Consider the following 16,217-nt stretch of genomic DNA (forward strand, 5'->3'; position numbering starts at 1 on the left):
GTTCAATAAAGGCTCTTCTTTTGGGTAGCAAATAAAGGAAATGTGTGTTTGCCATTAGCTAGAAATGGAAAGTAGTCTATTTATACCCAAATTTTATACTATTTTAGTGTAAACATATATTTTATGTCTACTTTCGATATTTCAAACCTTTATCTCATTTTTAGTAGAGCTTACAAAAACTACAAAAATATTCACACTTTTAGAATACAAATTTTATTTCTATCTGTAAAGAGAAAAAGAAGATTTACAAAAAATATTTGGTTTCTTTTAATTAGAATTTTTAATATGTAAGTTATGGTATTTTTTTTAGTGTCATTTAAATTATAGTTTAAATATTTAATTTTCTTATATCTTTTAAATATATACTTAATTAGTATTCTTACTTAGTTATTTTGTTTTATCTTATTAAAAAAATAAGTACGCTTCTTTTAGTATTCTAAGCCTTAGTATGTAGTACTTTTTTTTCCAGTAATTTCTTTTAGAGATATAAGATATTAGTATAAGTAGTTTTTTTTAACATTTGATTTTTTTAGTCTTGTTAATTGGCTTTTGCTTTAAAAAAAGTAGAAGAGATGAGGATAAGAAAAAAGAAATGAAATGATTTCTTCCTATCCTAACGCTAACACCACGACTTTCTCCTCCCAATCACCCCATTTCCCTAATTCTCTCATACTGCTCACATTAATCCTAACTCCCTCACGTCCTATTCTCCACTTCCCCCATTCATCTCCTTAACCCACATATCCGTCACACACACACATTCTATATATAGCACACATATACTTTAGTAAAGAGGGGAGATCTTTGAATAAGAAGAAATAACGTGAAAAGTGAGAATGGAAGGGATAAAGAAAGTAAATTAAAATCTCACCCAAAACCAACACTAGGCAGCCACAAAATAAGCACCAAACCACCATTGGGCAGCCATAAAATCAGCACCAAACCACCACAAAACAGCCCAATAGCTAAAATTTTGGTTGAAGTCGAGTTTTCTGTTGGTTAAAAGTCGAGGTCGGGTTCTAGGATTTGTTCGTTTCCCATCATTGGTTCAATATCGGCCTTATTCTCTGTTGATGCACAGTTCACTTTGGAGGTTTTGTATTGAATCAAGTATTGGAGCAGACTCCGGCTAAACAATCTCTTAAAGGTTCCATTTCTTGTTTTAGATTTCATTCTGTTTCGACAAAGTTGTCAGTTTGATGAATACTTTTGACTGATTCATTGCCTCTTTGCCAATATTTTTCTACCCTTTTGTTTTTACATGTGAATTGATTTGTTTACCTCTCTTATGGTGTTATTGGTATTATTGATGTTGAGTACTTAAATGGCCTATTCGAATTTTCCTGGTTGGTCATTGAATTAGATTTTATATTCAAATACATTTTGTTCTTAACGTGAATGGGTTTATCTTGAATAGGTGTAATTAATTTTCAGCTTAGTATATTTTGCTTTACTTTTGTTTGTTAGATGAAATGTAAAGATAATGAGTAGTAACAGAAGGATACATGTTTGGAGATTATAGTTTGTTAATATAAGAGAATGGATTAATTTATTAAAACCATACTGTGATATAGAAGTTGCCTTAAAAATTATAGCTTGTTACACTAATAAGACGTGATAGTGATTTGAGTTTAATGATAGTAAGATATGAGTCAAACGAATCCATCCGTGATTAATATTCTAATTCATAAATGCACTATGATGCTTTAGGCATGTTCTTAGTTGATCAAATAATCATAGTTATTTCGCGTGACATAATTACGATTTCCAAAATTAAAATCAAGGTACGCGTTCGCGCGACTTTGACCGAGCAATCTTAATAATAATAAAGTGTTATTAATTATGTATACGTACGCATGACATAATTCTTGACACACCAAACAAAACGAATATACATACACGTGATTCGTTTCAAGATAATTTCATAATTACGAATAATCAAGCAATTAAAAACGGTAAAAAGGTAAATGTACATAGGTTCTAAAATGAATAATTAAACAATTTAATTAAGCCAGGTATGATTAAAGCGACCGTGCTAAAACTACAGAATTCGATAGTGTCTCACACCTTCTTTCGGGTTAATAGAATTTCTTACCCGGTCTTCTGTGTTCGCAGACCGTAAAACAGAGTCAAATTTTCTCGATTTGGGGTTTAAAATAAACCGGTGACTTGGGACACCAAATTTTATCCCAAGTGGCAACTCTTTAAAATATAATAAATTCTATTTCGATTAATGTCACTTAAATTGGAAAAACTTCATTTCCCCTAGGGAAAAAGGGGAGGTGTGACAGCTCTGGCGACTTTGCTGGGGAACATAACCTAGAATCTCTGGTTCAGTATTCAGAATTCGAGTTTGTAATGTGATATATGCTTGGCTTTATTGATTTGATGTTATTATTGTATTTTTGGGCCTAATGTGCTAATTACCGCTTTGATATTATTTGAACTGTATTAAATTGTCTTCTTACGCCTCCCTTCTGAGTCTTCTGAATTTATGGTGCACACGTGCGCGTGGCCCACTTTTCTGTTAGAAGTCATACCAATTAGAACGAGGCTGGGTCAGTAACTAGGCCGGGTAGACTTTCGTGCTCCCGGTACATTGCTCCCACCTCGGCTCGAGTTGTCCGCTTGGGTAAGCCGTATCTAGAACACACCCCTAGGTTTAAACCTAGAATAACATAGCCTCATGCCGGATCCATAGTAGGTACGTTTGTTTGCATCACGTGCATTTGACTTTGGGGACTCAACACAGGGGTTGGGTCCGTCTAGGACAGGTGTACCCGAAATTACAAGACCATTTTGATGCATCTTATGTGCTACTTGTGCATTATGTTTGATTTGGTTTGTGCATGTTGACCGATTTCTAAAAAAAATATATATAAAAATATTGAGGGAAAACCAGAAAGAAGAAAACATGAGGGAGAAAATTTACCCAAATTTTGAAAATCTCAGTATTTACCCCAAAACAAAAGCCTGAATTTTTCAAAAAAAAGTGTCATCCTATTCCTGAAATATTTACGAACTACGCGGGTCTGATTCTCACCGGATGTGAGATACGTAGGTAACCTTCATAGGGTTCAACCCCATTTTTATAAAATAACTTAAAAAAAAAAAGAAATGTGTCTAGTGTTTTTTTTAATCAAAAAAATAAATAAGCAGACTCAGCTTCGGTTAATCCCAAATCGTTCCTGTCGAAATAGCCTTAGAACATCTTCAAAATTGTTGAAGGGCTATTCTCGCAAGAACGGACGTGTCTGTCAATTGGGAATCACTTTTACCATAATGCCCTTCCCCCGGCCCTAAAGCTATCCTTGAAAGTAAGAAGGGGCCATAGTTGCAAAAATAGCCACCCTTTCTTCGGTCATAATTGCAAAAATAGCCCCCTTTTTCGTTGATTTTTCTTAACATTGAGTTATTTACAAGATTTTTTGCAAAAAGGAGTGCATTGGTTTTGTCTCTTGAGACTAGTGTCAACCCTAACCTTAACCACCCACAGGTACAAAATGAGCACTGTCCAGAACACACCGTTCACAGTAGACGAGGCTCCACTTCAGCTTTAGATGTGGTGGTATGATTTAGGAGAAGATGGTCAGAAATGGGTCACCAAGCACATGGGAGCCCTCACAGATATTATGAAAATTAAACTACGGGACGATTTGATTGAGGCACTAGTGACTTTTTAGGACCCTGTTCACAATGTTTTTCGTTTCTCCGATTTTGAGCTAACTCCCACTTTAGAAGAGATAGCTGGATATTCCGAGTTTGGCAGGGATTTGAGAAACCGGGAGCTCATATTCCCGAGGGCTCTTTTTGTACACCGATTCTTCGATCTTCTGAACATCAGTAAGCAAATTAGAAAGACCAACGTAGTCGAAGGGTGTTGTTCTTTCTACTTCCTGTACTCTAGGTTCGGGCAGCCAAATGGGTTTGAAATTCATGAAAAGGGCCTTAACAACAAGCAGAACAAAGACACATGGCAGATTCATCATCGCTTCGCCTTCATAATGGCATTTTTGGAAATTATGGTCTTCCCAAACGAGGAGCGGGCAATTGATACCCGCATAGCCAGGGTTGTACAGGTCCTTACTACCAAAGAACATCACACTCTTGCCCCGATCATTCTATCAGACATTTATCGGGCATTGACTTTGTGCAAGTCTGGGGCAAAATTCTTCGAAGGGTGCAATATTTTGTTACAAATGTGGTTGATTGAGCATCTCCACATCACCCCAAGTTCATGAGCTATGGTCTGAGCAAGGACAATTTTATTGAGAGTTACGAAGAAAGAGTAAAAGATTACAACTCTCTAGAAGGGGTGGAAGCCTGGATATCCCACCTAAGATCTTTAAATGCAAGTCAAATTGAGTGGACTTTGGGATGGCTCCCGCTAAGAGAGGTGATACACATGTCGGTCCTAAAAAGTTATTTGCTATTGTTGGGTTTGAGAAGTGTCCAGCCGTTTGCGCCACACAGAGTTCTAAGACAGCTAGGAAGGTACTAAGTAGTACCTAAGAATGAAGATTTGAGTTTGCAAGTGATTGAGCTACACCCCGAAGCCCCACTCCCTGAAGCTTTAATCCAGCAAATTTGGAATGGTTGTCGCTATTTGAAAGATGATACTCAAGTGCCAGATCCTGAGAGAGGTGAGGTAGATCCGGGTTATGCTATATGGTTTGGGAAGAGGTCTCGCATGGATGATGTGTCAGAGCCCAAAAGGCCCACAAAAAGGCCGCATGTTCAAGCCTTTGATGATAAAATCCAAGAACGTTTGGTCTGGGGTGAACGGGAAAAAGGATACAAAACAACTATTCATGCCTTAGAAGAAAGGCTGAGAAACCTCAATTTTGAGAAAGACTTGCAAGAACAAGAAGCCGAAGGGGAAAAGAAGAGTCTGATCCGCAAAAATGAAGCCCTTCGTGCTCAAATTCAACAGATGAAGAAAGCCTCTGAAGTGCCAGTGAGAAGTTGGAAAGACCAGAGAACCATTGCCAATCTGATGGAAAAAGTGCAAGATTATGATTCCCTCTTGACAAAGACTGAAAAGTCCTTGGACAAAGCCAATGAAAATATCATACAGCTAAATGAGAAGGCCGAATCAAGTAAGGATCGCCAAGTAACAAAATTTGAAAAAGAGAGGGCTCAATTCGAGAGAGAGAAGGCCCATTGGGTACGTTCAGAAGCTCAGCTCCATGCACAGTTGGAAGAAATGACAAGGTACAATAGAGAATACCAGCATGCAGATTTTGATAGGGAGATGGCTCAGGCGAGACTCGAGCAGGCTAGACTTCGGGCTCAATTGGAGTCAGCCTTAGATCGTGAGGGCCACATAAGGGAGATAGCCACCACTCGCCAGCAGCAGTTACAAGATCGAGATCAGAATTTCTAGTACTTCAAAGAGCAAGTCCATAATTTGGCTGTTTATACCGCTCAAACTTATGTGAACTGCCAAGGGATGGATTATGAGAAATTTTTGGAGCATGCACCTACTTTTGCCCGTCATCTTGCAGCAGAGTTGGAAAGGATGTACCGTACATTAGGGGGTCAACCAGGGCAAGCCCCACCATGAGCAGATGTTCCAGTGTTTGAAAGCCAGAAGATTGTGGAGTTGAATTATAGTCGTAGTTGTTAGAACTTTTCATGTAGTAGTTATGTTTTAGTTTAAGTCATTGTTGAATCTTTAAAATCGCTGTCTTTTAGTCTTGTCAGAGTTTGGTAAGTCATTTTCAATGTAATGTCCTTTCTGTTATTGTATTATTTTGTTTTGTTAAAAAAAAAACTATTATTGTTTTCCCCTGAACTACGTAATGGTCTGGTTCATGCAGCGTCATGATACGTAGGCAATCCTCATCGGATGTTATCATAACCATAATTAATCTAAAAAAATGATGAAAAAAAGCGTTAAATTCAAGATGAAAATAAACCAATAAATCAATAAGCCGGGATGAAGCATAAAGCCTTCCAAGATCATTTTAGAAATGAAAATGGCATTAGGTGCATGACATATGTGATTAATATATGCAAATTGCCTAACTCTAACACGTTTGTTGTTTGTCATTTTAAAAGATAAAGTAAAATAGAGGTGGTGGGTTTGTGGTTTAAACTGGCGACTCACCCTTACAATACGAGATCAAAAGGAAAAAGTAGAATGGCAAACAACAGTGAGAATGAGTCAGATAATGATGATGTCCATGGACAATTGGTTGAACAAGGTTCAGGACTGGTTGAAGAAGTAAGAGTGTCGAAGCAACAATTGGCAGAGATGTACCAAGCCTGGGTGAATGGACAAGCACCGCCCTCACTACCCATAGGGCCTTCAGATAATCTTCATAATGTGTCAGTGCCACTCAAGTGCCTATCTCCATAACAAGTAACCCATTGTACCAACCTGGATTCAGTCCGAGCATTAACCTTCCCACTATCCCCAGTACCTCCATTCCACGTCCTCCAATCGCACCCCTCAGAAATGACCCACCTACTATACCCATTGTCCATACTTTCACTGTCCCTCAACCGGCTCTTGCTCAAAAGTCCAATAATGATCCACAACTGGATGCTTATGATGCCCAACATTACTCTCCAGAACTGACTTTCAAGGTTCCAGATTCATACAAGCATACTCCTCATAACATGTTCCCAATTGAGATCGAAAATCCCGAAAAGAATATGGAACAAGAGGAAATGACCAGAAAAATAAAGAGCTTGGAACAAACAATGAGAAACATACAGGGTTTGGGGGGCCACAAGAGTGTTTCGTTTAACGATCTATGCATGTTTCCCCATGTTCATTTGCCACCCGTCTTCTAGACCCCCAAGTTTGGCAAGTATGATGGGCATGGTGATCCCGTGGCGCATTTGAAGAGGTATTGTAACCAATTGAGGGGAGCGGGAGGCAAAGAAGAATTGCTCATGGCTTATTTTGGGGAAAGTTTGACAGGAATTGCTTCAGAGTGGTTCATAGATCAAGACATCTCTCACTGGCACGTTTGGAATGACATGGCTCAAGATTTCGTCCAACAGTTTCAGTATAATATTGATATAGTGCCAGACCGCTCCTCTCTCGTCAACATAAAGAAGAAACCAACAGAAAGCTTCAGAGAATATGCAATCAAGTGGAGAGAGCAGGCTGCTAGGGTCAAACCACCAATGAAAGAGGCAGAAATGATTGACTATTTTCTCCAAGTTCAGGATCCTGATTACCTCCATTACATGTTGTCGCCCATTGGTAAACCTTTCGCTGAGGCGATTAGTATCGGTGAAATAGTTGAGAATGGAATGAAGTCAGGCAAAATTGTGAGTCAGGCAGCCCTTAAGGCGACCACACAAGCAATTCAAAGCGGGTTAGGCAGTTTCGGAAATCGGAAAAAGAAGGAGGAAGGATCCATGATGGAATCTGGGTTCGGGGGAGTTCAAAGAGGAATAGCTCCTTCTTACGTGCAATTCCAACAAGGACAATCCAATTCTGCTCAACATTATTATCCGCCTCAAGGTCCCCAATACTCAGTTCCCCTGCAACAATACACAGTGTTTAATGCTCAGGCTTACGCTAGGCCTCCCAATCACCAACAATGGAGGGCACCGATTCCACAAGGCTCCCGTCAACTCTGGCCGAATTTTCAGGCACCATATAATCCTCGTCCCCGACAAGAATATGTGAGAGAACAAGAGCCAAAGAAAGAGTTCACCCCAATTGGAGAATCGTATACAAGCCTATTTCGAAAATTGATGCAGTTGAAGTTGATTGAACCTATTATGCCGCGTTATGTGAATCCAAATTCAAAAGGTTTTGACTCAAATGCAATATGTGAGTATCACTCTAACACCCAAGGGCATAGTACCGAAAATTATTGGACATTAAAGAAAGCCATTGAAAATTTGATTGAAGCAAAGGCAATTGTGGTAACAAACAATGAGGATACTCCTAATATCACAAACAATCCACTCCCAACTCATGATAATACACATTTTATTGGGATGATTTATGATGATCATGATTATAAGAAGCTTGGCAAGACAGAGATGGTTGTTAAAACCATAGGGCCAGAACTAAAAGTGATAGTGAGCCCGCCGCAATTGGCACCGTTGATTGTGAAAGGTGTGAGTTCTAGTTTGAACTTGGCAGGTTCTGAAAAAATGATTCTCTATGTTCCTAGAATCACAAAAAAGGTTGAGGTCCAATTGGGTGGGACAAAACTTTACATCCCCGGGGGCATTCAAAAGATCATTCCGAATAATAGTTTGAGGAATATAACAGAGCTAGTCGTGATCCGACCTGTTGCCCAACTCCTAGTGACAAACACAAAAGCTATTTCTGGAATTATAACAAGACTGTCATGACATACAAAGGAAAAGAGAGAGTTGAAAAAACAGGTGAAATGGGGGGCTTGACCCACTCTGGAAGGTGTTATTCTCCAGAGGAATTGAGAAAAGCTAAGCAAGCCAGGGAAAGTCACTTGCCAGTTAAAGAACCCGTTGCAGAAAATAAAGCGGAGGAATTACTTAAGAAGATGAAATTGCAAGACTACTCAATCATTGACCAACTAAGGAAAACTCCTGCTCAGATATCTTTGTTATCTCTGCTTTTGCATTCAGAAGAGCATCGTCGTGTGTTGATCAAAACTTTGAACGAGGCATATGTCTCAGAAAAGACAACGGTCAATCAGCTAGAAAAAATGGCTGAAAGATTCTTTGAAGTAAATAGAATTACTTTCAGCGATGATGATTTGCCTGAGGAAGGGGCTGGCCACAATAGAGCTTTGCATATTATGGTCAAATGTGAAGGGCACTACGTAAAAGGAGTCATGATTGACGGAGGCTCAAGTGTAGATGTGTGTCCTCTTTCTACTCTACAACAGCTGAACATTGACACGAACAGAATTCGAACCAGTAATGTCAGCGTCAGAGCTTTTATGGTTCAAAAAGAGACACTATTGGGGAAATCGAACTCACCATGACAATCGGCCCGATTGATTTTAACATTGTCTTTCAAGTGTTAGATATGGAAACTTCCTATAATTTTCTTTTGGGAAGGCCGTGGATCTATATGGCCAGAGCTGTACCATACATCCTACATCAAATGGTCAAATTCGAGTGTGACGGGCAAGAAATTATTGTTCATGGGGAGGACAACTCATCCGTCTATAAGGACCCGTCCATTCCATATATCGAGGCCAAGGAAGGATGTGAATCCATCATATATCAAGCATTTGAGGTGATTGAGGTGGACCAAGTGGAAGAAGGAAAACCAATTCTGCATCCCCGTCTTTCAACCACATCTATGATGGTAGCTTCGCTGATGTTGAGGAACGGCTATGAACCAGGAAAAGGATTGGGATCCTCTCTGCAAGGAATTGTGAACCCCATTGCTCCATTTTCGAATAAAACTACCTTTGGCTTGGGCTTTAAACCAACATCAGCTGACATAGACAGAGCCAAGGCCCGCAAAAAGAATGGTTGGAATCTGTCCAAACCAATCCCTCACATTGCCTGCTCTTTTGCCAAGCCACAATTTGAAGAAGTCCAAAATCCTTCTACTCAGGATGACATTGACGGAGTTTGCCAGGGTCTCAAGGAGATGTTCTATGAGATCAATATGGTTCAAGTTGGGGAGGGCCCTAGCCGTGAAAGTGTTCAACTGATTGGTCCAGATACCTCGCTCAGCAACTGGGAAGCAACTCCTCTTCCCATCAGGAAGGAGTCTTGGCAACCTGTTTTGTTGTTTTTCTGTATTTGGATTATTTTAAGGGTTGTAATCCAGATACTTTAGTTTAATTGCTTTGCTGTGATGTTAACCCTCTATCCTTTCAAATTCAATGAAATGAAGTTCCATTTTCGTAGTAAAATTCTATCTTTTTATTTCCCTAATTTTTGTTAATTTCTTATCATTTTCAGTTTCGATAATGCTGGCTTTAAAAACATGACATACACGCGGAATTCATGCCCAGATCTTAAAAAGCTGTCTAATCTCGAAATAATGAATCAAGAAGTTGAGTATGACGAAGATGAGGCTTTTAGAGAAATAAAAAGGGAATTGGATCAATTTGAGAATAAGCCTAAGCCTAACTTAAATGAAACTGAGACAATTACCCTGGGAAGTCCTGAAGAAACCAGAGAAACAAAAATAAACATTCATACTGAACAAAAGACGAGAGATGCCATAATTCAAGTTTTGTTCGAGTACAGAGATGTATTTGCTTGGTCGTATGATGACATGTCGGGTTTGAGTGCCGATCTAGTGGTCCATAAGCTTCCCACACATCCTAATTTTCCACCAATCCAGTAAAAACAAAGGAAGTTTAAGATAGACATGAGTGATAAGATTAAAGAAGAAATCACGAAGCAACTAACTGCAAATATGATCAGGGTCGTCTAATACACTACATGGTTAGCAAATGTTGTGCCAGTGCCAAAGAAGGATGGGAAAATCAGAGTTTGTGTTGACTATAGGGATTTAAACAAAGCAAGTCCAAAGGATAACTTTTCCTTACCCAACATTCATATCCTTGTTGATAATTGTGCTAAACATAAATCCAATCTTTTGTGGATTGTTATGCCGGATATCACCAAATTCTGATGGATAAAGAAGATGCAGAAAAGACCGCCTTCACAACTCCATGGGGAACTTATTGTTATAGGGTCATGCCATTCGGTTTGAAGAATGCAGGGGTAACTACATGAGAGCCATGACTACTATATTCCATGACATGATGCATAAAGAGATTGAAGTGTACGTTGATGATGTGATCATTAAGTCGAGAACACAAGCTTACCATGTGCAAGACTTGAAAAAGTTCTTTGAAAGGCTACGAAGGTACAATCTCAAACTCAATCCAGCCAAATGTGCATTTGGAGTTCCTTCTGGGAAGCTTTTGGGTTTTATAGTTAGTCGAAGAGGCATTGAGTTAGATCCCTCCAACATAAAGACCATTCGAGAGCCGCCTCCCCCGAAGAACAAAACAGAAGTCATGAGTCTACTCGGGAGGTTGAATTATATTAGCAGGTTCATCTCGCAGCTTACAACCACATGTGAGCCTATTTTTAAGTTGTTGAAAGAGAACGCCGCTATCAAGTGGACAGATGAGTGCCAAGAAGCTTTTGATAAGATCAAGGAATATTTGTCAAATCCCTCTATTTTGGTCCCGCCGGAACCTGATAGGCCTCTATTTTTATATCTGTCAGTAATGGATAGTTCCTTTGGTTGTGTTCTGGGTCAACATGATGCCACAGGCAAAAGGGAACAAGCAATATATTATTTGAGCAAAAAGTTCACCACTTATGAGGCCAAATACACTCTTTTGGAAAGGACATGTTGTGCATTAACCTGGGTCGCCCAGAAGCTTAGGCATTATCTTTTGGCCTATACAACTTACCTCATATCCCGAATGGATCCCTTGAAGTACATCTTTCAGAAGCCGATGCCAACAAGCAAATTGGCAAAGTGGCAAATCTTGCTCACAAAGTTTGATATTGTTTATGTCACTCGCACTGCCATGAAGGCACAAGCTTTGGCTGATCATCTGGCAGAAAACCTGGTTGATGATGAATATAAATCTTTGAACACATATTTCCCAGATGAAGAGGTTAATTTAGTTGAAGAAGTAGTCGAAGATGACAGTCAAATTTAGAAACTATACTTTGATGGGGCTGTCAACATCAAAGGCGTAGGGATTGGGACAATTCTGGTATCACCTACTGGGCAACACTACCCTGCTACGACGCGACTTTATTTTTTCTGTACAAACAACACAACAGAATATGAAGCTTGCATCATGGGTCTGAACATGGCAATAAATCTAAATGTGCATGAACTGTTGGTGATATGAGATTCAGATTTGCTTATTCAGTAGGCTCAAGGTGATTGGGAGACTCGAGACATCAAGCTCATTCCATATAGACAATGTGTGGAGGATCTTAGCAAAAGGTTCAAGTCCATTGAATTCAGGTACATTCCCAGGTTTCACAATGAATTAGCTGATGCCTTGGCCACCCTAGCCTCAATACTTCCATATCCGGGTAATACTCACATTGACCCATTAGAAATTCAAATTCGGTTTCAACATGGTTATTGCAATACAATTGAAACAGAACCAGATGGTGAACCATGGTATCGTGATATTAAACAGTTTCTGAAAACAAGAGAATATCCGGAACATGCTAATAGGGATCAAAAGAGAACTATTAGGCGACTCTCTAATAGTTTGTTTTTTAGTGGGGAAATCCTATACAAAAGAACTCTGGATTTGAATTTGTTGAGATGTGTGGATGCCAAAGAAGCTAAAATGATTATGAATGAGGTGCATTCGGGAGTTTGTGATCCGCACATGAATGGATATGTTCTAGCAAAGAAAATCCTTCGGGTAGGATATTATTGGCTTACTATGGAACGAGATTGCTTTCGTTTTGTTTGCAAGTGCCACCAGTGTCAGATTCACAGTGATTTGATTCATTAGCCACCTTCAGAGTTATATCCTATGTCGGCTCCTTGGCCTTTTGTTTCTTGGGGAATGGACGTCATTGGCCCAATCGAGCCAAAAGCTTCAAATGGGCACAAATTCATCTTGGTTGCAATTGATTACTTCACCAAATGGGTGGAAGATATTACATTGAAAGCAGTAGTAGACTTGGTTCACTCCAACATCATCTGTCATTCCGGTATTCCAAAAACCATTATTACAGATAATGCTGATAATTTGAATAGTCATCTGATGAAGGAGGTATGTGAACAATTTAAAATTGAGCATCGCAATTCTACTCCTTACCGTCCCAAAGCTAATGGAGCTGTTGAAGTTGCGAATAAGAACATCAAGAAGATTCTTAGGAAGATGATCCAAGGGTCTAGACAATGGCATGAGAAACTGCCTTTTGCTCTTTTGGGATACCGGACAACTGTCCGTACATCAGTTGGCGCAATGCCCTACTTATTGGTTTATGGAACTGAAGCGGTCATACCTGCTGAAATTGAGATTCCCTCTCTTCGAGTCATTGTTGAAGCAGGGATTGAGGACACTGAATGGGTGAAGTCCCGTTTGGAACAGTTGAATTTGATTGATGAAAAGCGTTTGGCGGCAGTTTGTTTTGGTCAGTTATACCAACAAAGAATGGCACGCGCTTACAATAAGAAAGTGCGCCCAAGACAATTCGAGGTGGGACAACTTGTTTTGAAACGTATCTTTCCGCACCAGGAAGAAGCAAAAGGAAAGTTCGCCCCAAATTGGCAAGGTCCTTACCTCGTCAAGAAAGTATTGTCAAAAGGAGCTCTACACTTGGCAGATATAGAAAGAAAGGTGACTGATATATCCGTCAATGCAGATGCGCATATGCGGTCAAGAGATACTATATATGACATGGCTATGTTGGGGCATTCTTATATTTAGCATTTTCAGGTTGGGATGACGAAAGGCTATCATTCTCACTACCCAAACACTGGTCAACCCTAGTTATCCCTTTGAAGCCTTGTTTATATTTCTTTGTTTTTCCCCCTTTTGGAACCAATGTACTTTAAAAAAAAAAAATCATTAAAACAAGTTCATGTTAATTGAACTACGTTCGACCTGATTCCGAAAGGATACGTAGGCAGCCTCACTCTGGGGTTCGGTCACACCAAAACAAAAATCCACATTTTTCCAATATTCAAAGAAACTGGGGCATGGTTTTATTTTATTTTCGATGGTTGTTCCATCAAAATGGTTACAAAAGTTGTAATTCAGTTGAATAATTCTTTTTACCTTTCATTGCTAAGACCTTCTGATCAACTTTCGAGAATGCTAAGTCAGTATACTACGAGTAATGCCTCATCCATTGAAGAGAGAAAAAATTAAATGAGAGAGTCTTATTAGTGAAAACCTTCACGGGCACTATAAGGAAATAGTGAGTTGAGAGAAAGGCAAATAAGAGAGGTCAATTGGTGAAAACCCACAAAGGGCATCATTGATCGATTTAAGGCTTCGTACATCCCGACACAAGCATGTTTAAGACAAAGAACTCAGTTTCAAAATAAAGTTTACAAGAGATTTCGAGAATTACACGGTTCAAATAGATCGGGCATCCAGTCCAAAGTGCATATCATGTTCATTGAAGTCAGTATATTCCTCCAGATAAGTCCTTTCTTATTTTTTCCTCTGAAAGGGACACTTCTTGATTAAGTTGTAATACATCTGAGTCCCTTTCAGTCTAATTTTGTCAAAGCAAAGCAAAGAAAAGGCCGCAAAAGTGATTACAGTTTCCCCGTTATATAAAGCAAAGATTGCTGGGCATAAACCGTATGGGCAAAGGCATATAGCCATCTGTGATTTTTCCTGACGAACAAAAGGCTTGAAGGACTGAACAATGCTTCAAGGTTCAACAAAAGTTACTCAGTTAAAAGTTGTTTTTGGAGCAAGGTTGTTTGCATCATAAACACAAGTGGTGATTGGCGCAAAATAGTCTAGGTTTTGATGTTGAGAAAGAAGATCTCCAGAAAGTAAAGACAGAATCTCCCGGCGATTTGTACGACCATCGACAGAGTCAACTTTTCTAACAAGTGTAATGGACTCGAGGTCAAGTCACCCAAGAAATCAAGGCCACAAACTGACCACAATTTTAAAACTAACGAATCTTTCTTTGTTTAGAACAGGAACATAACAATTTTAGGAAACAGTTCGTGAAAAGACAAACACTACCAAGTGAAGTTCTCAAATACTTGATTTCCTTCCAATATACATGTAATCATGTTATTTTTAGTTTCATTATAGGGAATCAATACCCTATCTTCACCTCAGGGTACTACATCCCCTGGTTGCATTTCTTATTGCTAACATAGGGTACGACATTCCCTAGTAACATCTCAGAGCGCCATATGCCTAATCGTTTTGCCAACATAGGGTACGACATTCCCTAGTAGCATCCCAGAGTGCCACGAGCCTCATTTTTATTGCCAACATAGGGTACGACATTCCCTAGTAGCATCTCAAAATGCCATGAGCCTCATCATTTTGCCAACATAGGGTACGACATTCCCTAGTAGCATCCCAGAGTGCCACAAACCTCATTTTTATTGCCAACATAGGGTACGACATTTCCTAGTAGAATCTCAGAACGCCATAAGCCTCATCTTATTTCCAACACAGGGTACTACATCCCCTGTCTGCATTACTTTCTGCTAACATAGGGTACGACATTCCCTAGTAGCATCCCAGAGTGCCAAGAGCCTCACCTTATTGACAATACAGGGTACTACATCCCCTGGCTGCCTTACTTTCTGCCAACATAGGGTACGACATTCTCTAGTAGCATCTTAGAGCGCCACGAGCTTCATCTTATTGTCAACATAGTGTACTACATCCCCTGGTTGCCTTCCTTCTTATTAACATAGGGTACGACATCCCCTATTATTAAAAAAAAAATGTGTCTTTTTTTGAATTCTTTATTCTGCAATAGCAAATATAGTTTAATGAATTTTCAATAACTCACAAAAATTTCCTAGTGCAAACTGGGGCAGAATTGTTTTGTTCGTTTTATTTGTTTCTGATGGCTTGCAGGTTTTTCTGCAAAGTACGGATTGGATGTGCAAGAAAAGACTCCATCTCTCGCCAGAGAAAGTGAAACGTTTGATCTCAATACCAGCTTTGACGTAATGCATGCGAAGACATAGGGGTCTCAAGATCCACCTTCTCATCATCTGATCAAGAATCAAGCCTCGGAGAATATTTCATAGTTTGTTACATCGAGAGCATCAAGTTTCAGTCTAAAGTCAATGAGGGAAGCAAGTCAAGAATCAAGACAAGACTCCAGATGGCATTTAGATAGAAATTTTGTAACTCTTAGATTTCAAGAGTATGTAATTTTCTTTTCATTTTGATGTAATAGTAGGAACCGCGGATCTGAACCTCGACGGAACTTCACTCGACTCTCCCTCTAAGCATACTCCATCACTCTTCTTTCACTTGAACTACACGTGACCTGATTCACTTATAACCCGGGATATGTTGGCTGCCTAAAACCAAGGTTCGGTCGCATCTGCTTCTTTTATCTTATTTTCCTTTTTAAATAATAGTGAGGTAAAAAATCAGTCACCTTGTTCATTATCTTTGCCTGAAAACTCTTCATGTTTCCAAGCAAAGAGGGGCATGCTGTGAACAACTAATTTTTGACCACACCCAAATTTTATACTATTTTAGTATAAACATATATTTTATGTCTACTTTTGATATTTCAAACCTTTATCTCACTTTTAGTAGAGCTTA

At 39.3% G+C, this 16,217-nt stretch overlaps 1 long non-coding RNA gene across 1 annotated transcript; it reads left to right on the forward strand.

Moving 5' to 3' along the window:
- The first annotated feature begins 658 nt into the window (after positions 1-658).
- Positions 659-15,905, forward strand: LOC138904591 (uncharacterized). The gene is made up of 2 exons (XR_011413453.1): positions 659-1,147; positions 15,513-15,905. It is a non-coding gene; the product is annotated as an uncharacterized lncRNA (long non-coding RNA).
- Positions 15,906-16,217: the final 312 nt, after the last annotated feature.

The sequence above is a fragment of the Nicotiana tomentosiformis genome, chromosome 2 (assembly GCF_000390325.3).
Source record: "Nicotiana tomentosiformis chromosome 2, ASM39032v3, whole genome shotgun sequence".
In the NCBI taxonomy this organism is placed as follows: Eukaryota; Viridiplantae; Streptophyta; class Magnoliopsida; order Solanales; family Solanaceae; genus Nicotiana; species Nicotiana tomentosiformis.